This window comes from Calonectris borealis, chromosome 7, assembly GCF_964195595.1.
Source record: "Calonectris borealis chromosome 7, bCalBor7.hap1.2, whole genome shotgun sequence".
Classification (NCBI taxonomy): domain Eukaryota; kingdom Metazoa; phylum Chordata; class Aves; order Procellariiformes; family Procellariidae; genus Calonectris; species Calonectris borealis.
Window position 1 is genome coordinate 33296594 of NC_134318.1, and position 15369 is coordinate 33311962.

The following is a 15369-nucleotide window of genomic DNA, read 5'->3' on the forward strand; positions in this document are numbered from 1 at the left end:
TAGCAATATGAACATGCTTGTTTGAACATCCCAAGGATATTCAAAATTCTCAGGGAATATTGTGGACATTTTTGTGAAGAGGATAGAAGAAAAAGGAGTTTCTGACGATATGGAAGGGAAAATGAACAAGTGGGAGAGAGTGTCCCATCCCGTCTCCCCCTTAAATTCATTCTCCGAGGAGGAACAAGTGCAATTACCAATAATTTCTAAGAGGTGGTTCCCGAGGTACAGAAATGACGGCAGTGCCAAGTACAGATACCAGATTAGACTTACGACCAATGATTTTATCACCTCATAAAACAGCAACAAAATGATAATCTTGGCCCAGTTCCGACTGATGATAAACAGCACAAAAGGGAACACATACTGCAAGCAAGGTATTACATGACCCAACATTGAGAGCCAGCCCCACAACTTTGACAGCCAATACATCAACATTGTGACCAATCAATATAATGGATGCTTATAACAATTTTGCCTTAACACACTTTGGTCAGATCTATCGTTATCTCAACCCTTCGAGCCCCACGTTGGGCGCCAAAAAGGACTGTCGTGGTTTAACCTGGCAGGCAGCCAAATACCACGCAGCCGCTCACTCACTCCCCCCGCCCCCCCAGTGGGACGGGGAGAGAATCGGAAGGGTAGGAGTGAGAAAAACTCGTGGGTTGAGATAAAGACAGTTTAATAGAACAGAAAAGGGAGAATAATGATAATAAATAATGATAGAATATACAAAATGAGTGATACACAATGCAATTGCTCACCACCCACGCTGACCGATAACCAAGTAGCGATCGGTACTTCCTGGATCACGCCTACCGTTCATATACTGAGCATGACGTCACATGGTATGGAATACCCCATTGGCCAGCTGGGCTGGCTGTCCTGATTATGTTCCCTCCCATCTTGTGTACCTAGCTCAGTCAGTAGGCATGGGAGCTGTCCTTGGACTAGGAGGGCACTTAGCAACAACTGAAAACATCAGTGTGTTATCAACATTCTCCTCGTACTAAATCCAAAACACAGCACTAGGAAGAAATTTAACCCTATCCCTGCCGAAACTAAGACACCCTGTACCTAGTGGACATGATTCTGACCCATCACAGACATTAATACGACATTAAGATTGTCATTACAGACATTAATACAGTCCGCCTGTATAATAAATATGCAGCAGAGTTTTCAGGGAGAGTTCTGCATCCTACAAAACTTTGAGTCCTGATTGTGTTTCACATGTCTTGCACCTTTTAAAGCTTTTCTTTAGTTTCCCTTTCACCATTTTCCCGTCTTTTCTATTTAGGTTAGCACCTCCAGTGCTGCCTGTTTAGGTCACTAACAATTCTCTTTATTCAAGCCTTCTCTGTCAGCATCTACAATAACAGAGTTACAACATCACAGTTGTGCCCTACTGTAATACAAATAATAAACACATCTTTGTTGTTCCTTTCTGCAAGCTGCGGGTATGGCTGATATTTCCTTAAATATTCAGTGTTGCACTCAAACAAACTAAAAAAGCTCTAAGGGTATTGTCATCTGGTTGTGACGGAAAGGGTTCTGCCTGTATGACAATATGAAAGGCCATTGTAAAGGGTGGCTTCCCACAAAACAGAGGAAACGAAGTTCTGTGGTTTCAGCTCAGCATGTGAATTTTTCAACAACATTTCAGGGCTTTCTGCAGCAGCAGTTTTCATAAGTGAAGATGTTTTCATAAGTGAAGTTGTTTTCATAAGTAAAGATGGACTCACACAATTATAAGAATGGGTTTTGAACTTCATGGTAGGACGGATGACCTAGTATTACAAGGCATCTCCTAAGAGGAAAGTTCTATAGTGGGAACTTTGTCATGTTTATTGAACTTTAAGTACACATTTTTCTTAATTCATGACAGAAATGGCTCTCATGCACAACAAAGTCCAGTTATATTTTCACACAGTTCAGAACTGAGTGTTTTAGATTTCATGCAATTCAAAACAATGATGGTCCCTATTGTTCTTGCTTATATTATCATATGAACCCTGTTGTGATTATATAGGCTATTCTTTTGTGTTCAGTAAAGGAAAAGTATTGCAACAAAATGTTCTATACAGACTGTGTTATTCAGCTGGGGTAAATGGGCAAAAAGGGTGTTCAGAAAATCACCTGTTAGGGAAGCTAGGAAGAGATTCCCAAAGTATTGGTTTATCCAAACAAACAACTCAATTTAGTAACCCTGGATGATAAAGCCCATGGGGCACAGAGAATTCACAGAAAGCATGGGAGAAAGGTCCATTTTGAGGCTACTGACAGTGATCTGTTGTGGTGGTTAATGATTCTTGCAGATAGACAAATTTTAAAGGCCAGAAGGAACCCTTCCATCACTCTGCCTGTTTTCTGTAGGAATGTCCTCCAGTGTCTCCTGTAACTTATGTTTGAAGAGTTTTCCAGAAAGATATTCTATATGTAAGGACTGAAAGAGGTGGACCATTTTATATTTGGCTTTTATTGATGACCTGGAACTTAGAAGCTTGTATTTTAGATGTTTGCAAGTGTCCCAAAAGTGGAGCTTATACAGAATAATCTATTTTATGAGGCTTATGACATTAATTCCTTTTTATTATGAGTGTTGAGATCTTTACAGCGAAGGGATGAGAAAGGAAAGGAGCTTTGTGGTGACGAGGCCTAGTACATGTTTCTTTTCATTACTGACTGTGAATAATTCCAAAACATGGAAAGAGAGCTAGGAAGTTTTGTAAAATGGTGGAAGGAAAGCTGGGATACGGGAAGGCCTTCCCTGCTTTGGCTGCAATGTCATTTTCCTGAAGCAAAAGAGACAATAAAAACCTAGGGCCAATAAATTGACCTTCATCTTGCTCCAGTGATGTGCTCATCACAGCCATTAATTTGACAATGTTCTAGTTCCCACTTCTGATTGAAGGTTTTAGCTGGGACAGTGTCATAGTTCTTTGACAGTTCAAAATATAGAGCATCTCAGACACAGGAAGAAAAGTTGCTGCATTTCATTAAACAGCTTTTGGAAGCATGATGGAAAACTGAGGGGCATGAAGAGATTGCAAATGTTGATAGAGGCATTTACACCAAGTTGCTAGGCTCCACTTTAAATTCAACTCCTGGTCTACCAGAGCTTGGCGTCGTCTTTGAGGAGCACAAATCTGAGAGAAGGAAAGGAATGTGAATGAGCCCATTAGCCCAGATCTCATAGATCTTATGCTTTTGGGACTTCAGAAATTGACAGCATATGTTGGTAAAAAGCCTGAGAGATCAGCCAGGACAATAAGTTACTGTTAGGAAACAGCTTGCTTATCTGGCTTTAATTTGCTGCAGCTGGGTTGCCTGTATGAGTGTATGTGGCTACACGGGTGCATAAAAATCTTTTCACTGCCCCATGCAATTCCAACCAGACATACATACCATCCTACACTCCTTCGAATGGCATGCAGCACTCCTGAGTAATGAAACAGATATTTCCCCTTTCGGAGGCACAGCAGCAGGAAATGTATTCTAAACTCATCTCGTTTAGTTTGTGGAATTGCTCAGGTCTCTTGCCAGCTGGAATTTGGTTGGCAGGCATGCATCAGATTCTAGGCTTTCTCAAACACAACCTTATGCAGCTCATCAGAGTAGGCTATTAAATGACAAAAGTCAACATGTAAATGCGGATGGATTGGCTTGTTCAGCCTGTGCCGCCAGCACTCACTACGTGCCATCCACGCAAGGGTCACAGCTTATTGCCAGAAAAGGGAACGATGCCTCAGAGAGGTCACAGCACAGTGGAGTATATGTGCTGGGTGACATTGCTCATTGACTGCCTTGTAGAGGTAAAAGCAAGCAGACTCCTGCTTTATAATATGCCTAGCCATACACAGATGACCCAATGTCCTGTAACTGTGATGTCCGTAAAAAAATTTTTGTCTGGCCAAGAAGCACCAAATACTTAGAGAGCCAAGAACTGGAGAGTCTTGGAGTAGTGGCTCCATTGCTGTCCCATTGCTCCAAGAGGTTGCAGAGGTTGGATGTGCAGCTTAATCTCGGGGAGCCCAGCAATTCAGCTTCGGTAGTGCTTTCTGCTTTATTTCACCCTGCCAACTGGGATTTAAATTAGCCAGCATTTCCCATGCCAGCACAGCCCTATAGCCAGCTTAAGACCCGTGCAATTCAAGCATTTGGCTTTTGTATTTGGCTTGATAGCCATGGCTTGGCCACCTCTATCTCATATTTGTCCTTGTTTCCCTAAACAGCAGCCAGGGGATTTCTGTTATATTTCCTGAGGGAAATTCCAGTTTAACCAAAATACAACTCACAACGACTTGCTGTGAATTTCTTACGGTACTTAGTATATCATTAATCAACATTAGCCACAGTCTATTAAATGAACACCTTATATGGCAAAATATATGTTTGAAAATGTTTCTAAAGGGTTAATATTTTTGTAAGTTTTTTTTGTTATAGAATTCAAGAATTCAACAGGCTGTCTGTAACCATCAAAGGTGTCTGCTACAGGTGTCCTGAGAACCATCTATAAACACATAATATTCATATCTGGAAGGCATGGATTATAAGTATAATTTATGTTAAAGCTATGTATTTAAAGAGTAAAGAGACTGATCTTTACTCTGGAGATACTTCATTGAAGATCAAAGTATATCTGGTTCTCTGGTACAGGAGGAGACAGAGACTACTCAACTGGCCATGGACATGTTACAAGGGCAGCACTGGGGAGGAAGAGGAGTACGATCTTTTTGCTGTTTTAAGGGGTTGAATGCACACAACATTTATCACCCAATCTGGAATTTGCCCACACTGGCAAAGTTAAAACAATGATGCCACCTATCTTCTCAAGAAATCATATCAGACTACCTCAAGTGGCCACCCTAGTTTGTGTGGTCCTGCCAATGCAAGATAACTGCTCATAAACAACTCAATTTCTTGGCAAAGGATGATTGTTTTGGCTTCACTACAGAGGATAAATCCTGTCACTGTTTAGGCAAAAGCAAGACTCCTGGAACTAGAGTTCAACTTGCAATGTAAAATTCAATCCCAAATTGTAACTATCCCAAAAGCTGGAACTGTGGTTCAGAGTTTGTGGCCACCTCTTGCAACACAACTGTGGCTGGACATAAGTGAAGTTTGAATTATTTACTAATGGAAGGAGTCAGGGCATGCCATGACAACTACAAATACTAAAGTATCTGGAGGTATTTTGTGGGGCAGGGACAGGAAAAGAATCAATATATACTGCTACCAGAATGGCCATGAAATTTCTCTCACTTAGGAGACTCTGATCCAGTTATGTCAGGAATACAAATCAATGTGTTTAAATAGGTTTAAGCTTTGTTTTGTACTTGGTGAACTATACCACTATGTATTTTTTTGGTTAAAGAAATAGAAATTAATAATATTGGAGGTTTGGGGTTTTGTGGTGTGTTTTTTTTTTTGGTAGCAGTATTTGTGCATTAAACAAATGCTGCTGCCATGGGCAGAGCTTTTAGTTGGTGAAATATGGTTGTCTTGTCTCATAGACAAGACAACCATGGAAAGCTTAGAAATGCTTTTGGTTCTTGAAATAAAAATAAGGAAGAACATTCCTAATTCACTATTCATTCAACTCTTATCTTCAAGAAGGAAGATCCAGGGAACTACAGGCTGGTCAGCCTCACTTTGGTCTCTGGAAAGGTGATAGAAGAAAATAATCAGGGGAAACCATTTTCAAACACACTAATTACAAGTAGGCTATTGGCAGAGGTCAGCATGGATTTCCAAAGAGATGCCTTCCCACCTCACCCATTCTGTGTTTCTGTGACTGAAGATGAAAACTGATCCAACTCCTCCTACTTGACAAACCCCATACTGCCCCTTGTACCTCCCTACATGGGAATTTAGTAAGTAAATAATAGATGGACTACTAATGGTGTTTAGTCATCATCACATTTAATTCATTAAATATCTCAATAAGAACTCTTGGTAGAATAGAACAACTCAAATATCCAGGTTCAGGCAGCAAAACGTAAAATTCTTAGTTCAGAAGATAGCCCAAGAGCTTTCATTTCGGACTGTCCTAACAGTTCAGGCTTGGTGATTGTCCTTGCCAAAGTGCCTCCAGTCTAATAAAACTGTATTAATCTACAGTCTAATAAATCAAGGAGTATTGTGGTGGGATATGCCAGAAATCAGTTTGTTAGTGTGTCAGTTAGAACACATCAAGTTACTTAGAACTGTCTTATAGTATTCCCACAAAACCCAAATCGTATGTTGCAATGCATCCTCCTAAGATATGAATACTGGTGTCTGGATGTATCTGGTGAATGTTTTCTTCAGGTCTGATGATATTGTAATAGCAATTTCATTTCAGCCATGCTGTCCACCTTTGTCATGGCTGTGGCATCAGGTTCCAGGAATATGTCTGTCCCCCTGCATGATGTGGATAAAGACTGATTTCAAAGGAAACGGAACAAAGTCCCAGCAGTAAAAAGGCAAACAGAACCAGTGAGTACAGTGTTATATCATTGCTTGTTGTACAATTTGCATTGAAAATGTGAGATATATCAAAAAAAGCAGTTGCCAGGCACAGGGGATCGATTGTATGCTTGCTCTTAATACCCTGTGTATCAGCGTGCATTCAGTTCAGGAATTGAAACTCTCTTAATACCCTGATGGGGTATTGTGGGTTGTGTATCTGTCTATGTGCATGTTTAAAAAATTTCCTACTCACTTCCCTCTCTCGGGGAATATTTTCTTCTCATTCCATGTCTGTCAATTACAAAAGATACACCATTACCTCCCATTTTATTACAAACACGTTGTTTTTACCAAATTACAGCTCTGGAATATCGATTGCCTCTCTAAATAAGAAAGTCTAGTGATAATTAAAGGTATTTCAAAGCATTTAGCTAAAACCTGTTAAATAAACTTGACAGTGTAATTTAATTCCCCCCCCCCCCCTTTCTCTGTATCCTCTCAAAAGAGATTTTGCTAAATATTTTCAATTTAATGGGAAAACAGAAAATGAACAACATGCATTTAGACTGGTATCAGAAGAAATGATTGGCAAAAAAAGGAATGAAAAATAAGGGAAGGACACTCAGGAGTAGACAAAGGGGTTTGTGGAGAGAAACTGGAGTGAGTGAGCTCTGTTTTTCAATATATATTCCAGGAAAAGTGCAGGATGCCTAGGAAGTAAGGATGTGTGTGTGTGTGTGGATACTGAGTACGAAATCTGAGTCCCAACATGAAGGACGAAGAAAGATGATGTGGATGCAGAAGCACAGAATGTTCATAACCCCTGAGTGAGTTACTGATAGAGTGATTTATGAGTGGAAATAGCAGCAGAGTGATGGAATAAAAGGCATGAAACTGAGGATGGATATGGTAACAATCCTCTGTTTTGAAATGTGACAGGGTTAAGGAGATCATTCAAAGTCCACAGATGTTTGAAAAGGTGTTTTACAGACAAATGAAAAGGACAGGCTATTGGTATCCAGAAACAGAGAAGCCAAGGCAAAAAAACCCAGAGTGTGAGAGATGGACAAACAGAGCTGAGGCAGTAGACTAATAGAAAGCACAGGAATATACTGAAGAGACGTAATGGAGAAGGAAGTATAATCTACAGATAGAAAGGCATACTGATTCATTTTGACAGCATAAGAAATTAAACCTGTAGGATCATGAACTCCTTGCCAGGGAGAAATCAGAAGCTATGTCCCCGGTGTCAGAGATCAGATGAACTGTCTGATGGGAACAAAGATAAGACAATGTAGAAACCTGTAATTGTTCTTCATGCTGAGACAAATGACTGCTGGATTTGCTGGAATGGATCAAGGTTGTCTATGATAAACTGTGGTCTTAAGGGGTGTTTTCCTGGTCCCTAGAGAAGGCAAAAAAATACCATGAAGATTAGCATGGGGCTCTAGACTTTGTATTCTGAAGTTTTAAGATGTCTGACCAGTGGGAGACATTCATGGAGAAAGGACTGTTGGTAGATGGACTCCACTGGAGTCCAAGGCAAGCTGGCAGAATGATTGCTTCCACTCAGTTCCTCTGAAGGAAAAGATTTTCAGGACTTCCTTTAAAACCTACAGAAAAGAAAATGAAGCATGTAGTGACAGTTAGAAGAATATCAGCATATAGAAAAATAGAAAGAAATGAAGTGCTAACATGGAGGAAAGCAGTTATCTGGACAATAGTTTTTAATGAAAGACTTAATCTGATGGAGAAATCAAATGAGCTAAGATAAATCAATTTAAGATTCTTATTGCAAAGAAACTGGATGGCAAAATAGAAGGAACTAGACCGATTAACGTATATAGGGTAAACAGAACGAGTATGGAAAAACAGTTGTGACTTGAACAGAGTTACTAAAGGACACTCACTGTTCAAAGGGGATAGAAACAAACATGAAGTGATCTGAGAGGCTAAAGAAAAGTAGGAATTGTAGAATCACAGGAAAAAATGTAGGTTGGAAGAGACCTCTGGAGGTCACTAGTCCAAGCTTCTGCTCAAAGCAGAGCTAACTTCCAAGTTAGATCAGATGGTTCAGGCTTTTTTCAGCTGAATTCTGAAAATTTTCAAGGGTGGAGATTTCACCATCTCTCTTAAGAGACTCTGCTGGAGTTGCATATATGGACTTCTAGAGACACTCAAGGTCAGATCTGTTTACAACTTGAAAGCTCTTTGATATTTTTTGACAGATAAATATTACAAAGAAATATCTCATTCTAAATGACAAACTTTCCCATTGGAAACTCAGAACAAATATTACTAATAATATTAAAGGCTACATCGATTTCTTCACCAAATAAATCAATCAGGAGTAACAGCATTTTAGATCTGGTTTAAATAAATTATTATACATAACAGTATAAGGAGATGATGTTTGTTAAAATAGTCTTGGATAGTGTGATCAAAGGTTGAGGATTAAACAGAAAAGAAAAAAAAGAAAATGCATCAATAGATGCATTGTAGCAGAAAGGCTTGCCAGTTTGCAAGTTGATGCTACTGGTCTCTGTGTTATAGGTCTGTGTCTCGAGAGCCCAGAGATTCAGTGAAACAGGGACCTGCATCAGACCTTGCATTCTAAGATGTGCAGAAGTAGAAAGCCAGGCTTATTATTTCTGCAATGCTTTTGATGCTTGTAAATAGCTTTTTTTTTTTGGTACAGCATATTAGATATGCTATTTTGTTAGCTAGCATTGCTGACAGGCTATGAAGCAATTTATTAATCTGAGGAGAATATTTCGTAAATTATATTTGATGGATGTTGGCATCTCCCTACAGTTTTTACAAAGTAACTCTGAAGATGACATTTTTGTCTTGTGAATGGATGATGGGACTTGTTGGTCATATGAAATAATCAAAGAGAAGATCCCATTTGCCACAGTGAAGAAGCTGGTCCCTTGTAACCTATGTGTCAGATGGACTGAGAGATTGGGGATAAAACTGAAAGATGATGACAAGACATGAGGCAGAAACAGCAGATGTTTTCGCAGTTGAGAAAAAATACATATAGGTCTTAATTCACTGTTTATTATCTAGAAATATTAACTATGGTTCATTAAATGAAGAGTCTGCTGCAGTCGATATGAAAAATGAGATGAGGTGCATGTACACCTGAAGATCATCAGCATTTTTCTAAAAGAAAAAAACATGCAAAATGAAAGAAACTGAGGACCCTTGGAGCGGGTTAACAGGTAAGAAGGTGGAGCTTGAGGCAACTTGGCAGCAAAGGTTACAGGATTGCCTGACAGATGATATTCAGAAGTGGATGAACCTCTCTGAAACAGAGGACATAGCAGCCATATCTTTTTTTTCCTTCGGGGTACAGGAACAAAACAGAGATCATCTATGAAACTTGATGGTAAACCAAGGCAAGCTCCCAACCAAAACACTAGGGGTGTCTCCAGCTAACACAGCAAGCCTTTCCCATGCCTGAGCCTTGAGCTGGAAGGCTTTTCCACTAGTGTTAATGGGTGGCTGTGCTCAACCATGGGCATGAGGAGCAGCTGAAACCCCACAGAAGGACTGGGAAAAAAGTGACAACTGGCTAAGAGGGCAGTGAGAAGAAACTTCGGGATTTTAGTCTGTAAAAACCATTTCATAAAAGTTTGGAGCTTAAGTGTTAGCTGAAAACGGGTTTGGTTCAGAGGAAAAAGTCAGCCTCTTTTTGCTGATTGTTCTGCTGTGATCACGAAAGCAGGAATTTGTGCTTTCTTTGACAAGACAGATGACTGCAGTGATATTTGATTCAAGATTAATTTATTCTCCTGACCTAAATTTTACTACTACTTTGTCTGTAAATGGATAACAGTATTTTTCTCTGCTTATTCCTGCTATGAAGCCTATAAAACATCTGTGTATCTGGGAAGAAAAATATGACATATCTTTTATTGTTGAGATTTCCTGATATGACTTAGCACTATAGAACAGTCTACCTTAAATGTCTTTTTTCTAATTAGAGAATACAGAATTCTTTAAGGCAGAATGAAAGCTGCACAGCAGAACCAAAAGGACATTTAAGTAGGCAAGCTGAGAGCTAGAAAAGGGATTAAAAGACAATTTCCCTTCATTTAAATGGTTTACTTTCACTCAGGCCAGCTCATGCTCAACAGGGAGGATTAAAAGATGAGCTCTTTGCATATAGGCAATGAACTATAGAAAGCACCTTCAGTTCTGGCATTGTCAAGTTTTCTTTTAGGCTTGATAAGAAAATTGCAATGTAAAGTTAGGTAAAACTTGGGATGCAACACACGAAACAAATGTGACACAACACATAAGCAGCAGTGAACATCTGATGATGCTCTGTTTAAGCTTGAAGCATTTTTAAATCTTGCCTCAACTTCATGAACATTTAAAAGGCTGTCAAAACCAAAGCAAATCCCGTTCATTGCATGGAATTATTTGAAACCTTAAGTTTCAAACACATGCGGTCTAAGAAAGTCATTAAGATACAGCCTGAAGGGCTTTCCTCTCTATGTGGCATGGAAGACATGTCCATTTTCATTAAAGGTAATTAAAAAGACTTGATATTAATGACTTACTTTTCACACTTAATTTCCTTTTCAGAATCATAAATTATCTATGATTGAGTTCTACACTTGCCTCATTTGGTTTCTAATATTCTGTCCTCTGCAAGCACTTTATATAGAGAATGGAGCCAGACAAAACAAAAATCCCTTAAGGCTTTCCTAACCTCATCGTAGACTCCATCTTGCAAGGCCTCCTTGCAAAAGAGAAGAGAGTGCAAGTGCTTCCAGGACTTTAATAGTAATGATTTTACACTTTTATACTTATGTCTGACATCAAACACAAATACCTATGAGAGTCAGTAGATTCCAAACAGCTTCCTGACACTAAACAAAGTACACTGAGAAAAAACTTGGTTACAAATACAGCATGAAAAAGGAGATTTCTTGTCCTGATTCAATTACTGGCTTCTTACATTATCTCAGTTAAGTCCCTCCACTGAAGTGTTTTCCCTTGACACTTTACAAACTTGTCTTTCCCTACCCAAACTCAATTTGAGAAATGGTAAAACTTAAACTCTTTTTGCTTACTTTTTTCTCACTGGAAAAGAACAGGAGATGCATTTAGTGTTGCCTTTTTTTGCCTATGGGTCTTTTGCTTATGGGTCTTGGTGAAGAAGGAGACTCCTGCTAAAGAATTTCTTCACTGTAAAACCAGTCTACTCTGCACTTAGTGGGACTCTGGTCTCCTGTTGGATCCTCTGGACACCATCATAATAATAGACAACATATCCATAAACTCTCACTCTGCACCTGTAGTAGATCAGGTCCACATCAGACACCCAGGAATCCTGCAGAGCATAAAGTTGGCAAACGCAGCACCGAGGAGTACTGTTGCAACTTGAATGTTGGCATGTTTTCATGCACATATATTCTCAAGGCCAAGAAAAGGCAACAAAAAATGCTTGTGTTTTGTGAAGCTGGTACAATTTTCAGAAAGTAGAAAAAGAATTAGAAAAAGTGTGTAACAACATGATTTTTCTCCCCAAAACAACCTTTTCCCACATCGTGCTGATTTTCTAGCTGGCTTTGTAGTCTGCTGCTCCGCCTATTAGCACTCTATTTTGGGATTTTGTGTAAAACTGGCACAGCACTACTTCTAGCCATGTTGCTTGGATGACAACACAAAACCAGCTGCTCGCATTGCTGATGCTAGGATTGCCTCTGAGACTACAGAGACTGGAAGGTACAAACTAAAGCCCTCACTGGGCAGACAATCTCTTCGTGTAGACACTCATTAGGACAATCTTGCTGAGCACTAGCCGTTTGATCAGAAGAGCCCAGGTCCTGCCCCTGGCTGGGCTCTCTGAGAGCAGAATCTAACAAAATGGCTTTGCAAGATCTTTGACAGGGCATAAAATGATCATACAGATTTTTGGAGACTGTTCTTTGCTGATTGCAAATGCCAATAGTGTGTAATCATCTCTTTTTTCACGTGTGAAGCCTGACTGTAACAATCTGTTCATATATAATTATCTTTTTCCTTTCCCAAGTGAGTGTACAGCATTTACTCATGTAACCTGAAGACAGCGCTGTCATTATCTGGATTTTTACCTGTGGTCTGTAGTGAAACCAAGTATGTTTATAACCCCAGTTCAGATTAACCATTATCCAAATAATAAATCACAGATGTTACTGCTTCGGGGTTTTAGCAGAACTGAGATGATATGTTGCCAGTTCCCTCGTTAGCTGATAAAGCAAATTTGACAGACAGGCAGAGGTTTTGAAGATTTTAAATTCCTACATATTTTTTGAGAACAGTGGCCCAGATACAGAAGAAAAAGCCCAATTAAAACTCTCCCTCACAGGAAGATTGCAGATCAATAACATAAGATATCAGTGTGTCCAAAGAGAGGGAGCGGCTGTAACTGCCACAACCATAGAGCTCACGTTGTACCAGACACAGGACGATTAGTATGAAAAAAACCAAATCAAAACCCCCACAAAAAGCCTTGAGAGGAACCAAGGTTTAGAAATTCTGCTATTCACAGAATTGTTTGTTTGGTTAAATCTGAGCTATCCCAACCTTTTTCTGGGATGGTAATTCAGCCACAAACACATCTGGCACCACTTTGAGCATCCTTTACATTTTCCCTCTCTCTGCAGCTCCGGTGCACTCTGTGTTCTCACAGCAGAACAAACACCACCGTTGCTGTATTCTTTTCATTTTCTGTACTAAATCCGATGCACCCACAGGAGAGATGGGGAAGTCTTTACATGTCTTTAAAAGAATGTCTCAGCATGCACTCCTGAGGATACACAGTGTTCTTGTCTCTTTAAATGAATCAGCTATTTAGCAGCTAAATTGGGAAAGCAGCCAGAGTTCCCAAGAGACCTGCTGGCAGAAACACATCATAGTCCTGTAATATAAAAAATATGAACCCTATGACATTAGAGCTCCTTTACTATAACACTTTCCAAGATGATCTTGGGTAACAAAACGTAACAAGCAGCATAGAATCATATGGGATTCAAGGGCACAGACAAAACCACCCAAACCCTCCTCCTTTCTTCCTGCTTGCCTGGAGGTGCTCTCAGCCCTGTGTCAGCCAAGAATGAGACAACAGGCCACTGTCGATCGGCATTTTCCTTTGGGTTAAATATCTGTCTATACCTATATTGGTCACGATAGGATTCCCTGCAGTGCAAACGTGTGGGAATATGTGAGACAGGCACTTTGAAGCCCTAAAGGTGAAGATGGCTCTAAACGGGCCCCATTTTCATAGAATCATTAAGGTTGGAAAAGACCTCTAAGATCATCAAGTCCAATCATCAACCCAACACACCATGCCCACTACACCATGTCCCTAAGCACCACATCTACATGTCTTTTAAATACTTCCAGGGATGGTGACTCCACCACTTCCCTGGGCAGCCTGTTCCAAGGCCTGACCACTCTTTCAGTAAAGAAATTTCTCCTAATGTCCAATCTAAACCTCCCCTGGTGCAACTTGAGGCCATTTCCTCTCGTCCTATCGCTTGTTACTTGGGAGAAGAGACCAACACCCACCTCGCTACAACCTCCTTTCAGGTAGTTGTAGAGCGCGATGAGGTCTCCCCTCAGCCTCCTCTTCTCCAGGCTAAACAACCCCAGTTCCCTCAGCCGCTCCTCATAAGGCTTGTGCTCCAGGCCCTTCACCAGCTTCGTTGCCCTCCTCTGGACACGCTCCAGCACCTCAATGTCCTTCTTGTAGTGAGGGACCCAAAACCGAACACAGGATTCGAGGTGCGGCCTCACCAGTGCCAAGTACAGGGGCACGATCACCTCCCTGCTCCTGCTGGCCACACTATTTCTGATACAGGCCAGGATGCTGTTGGCCTTCTTGGCCACCTGAGCACACTGCCAGCTCATGTTCAGCCGGCTGTCAGCCAGCACCCCCAGGTCCTTTCCCTCTGGGCAGCTTTCCAGCCACCCTTCCCCAAGCCTGTAGCGTTGCCTGGGGTTGTTGTGGCCGAAGTGCAGGACCCGGCACTTGGCCTTGTTGAACCTCATGCAGTTGGCCTCAGCCCATCGATCCAGCCTGTCCAGGTCCCTCTGCAGAGCCTTCCTACCCTCGAGAAGATCAACACTCCCGCCCAGCTTGGTGTCATCTGCAAACTTACTGAGGGAACACTCAATCCCCTCATCCAGATCATTGATAAAGATATTGAACAAGATCAGCCCCAAAACTGAGCCCTGGGGAACAGGGGCTGTTCAGACACATGCAAAGACACCAGGTACAATCTGAGGCGACAGACGAGGTTGGAAAAAACAGTGTTGAACACTCATTTGTTTAAACAAACTCGCACTATCTCTATGGCACGAGTAAAGTACTTTGCTGTGTAAGGTAGGGAAGGGTTTTTCAGGCCAAAACTCAATGCAGACAAGGACAAAAGATCTCTCTAAACATGAGACAGGACCTTCGTAAAACTGAGCCCTGGAAAATAACCTTTGTGATTTTTGCTCTGAGGAAAGGTCTCAAATCTGTGGCAAACTGAAAAACCTGACCCAGATGGACTGGGTCACAGCCTAGAGACCAGCTTTCCTAGTTTGCATGTCTGTTTGATGAAAACAGCCTCACACATGGCTTCTGGGTTCATTCTTACAAGAACAGGTTGGGAACGTGTCACTAACTGTGAAAATAAATGGCTGCTACAGCTAGGGATAAAATAACTGCTTTGAGGTTTCATAAAAGTAGTGTTTTCTGTTGAGATTCAGCAGGAGAGTAACGACCAGCGCTCTGACTCTTGTATGTAAAAGTCAAAAATCCACTTGACACTCAGAAGAATAACAACTGTATTATATATTTCTGCAATAGCCAGATGCTATGAATCTTGTGCAGCCTCAGGGAATATCAAGTTACTTGATACACGTGAT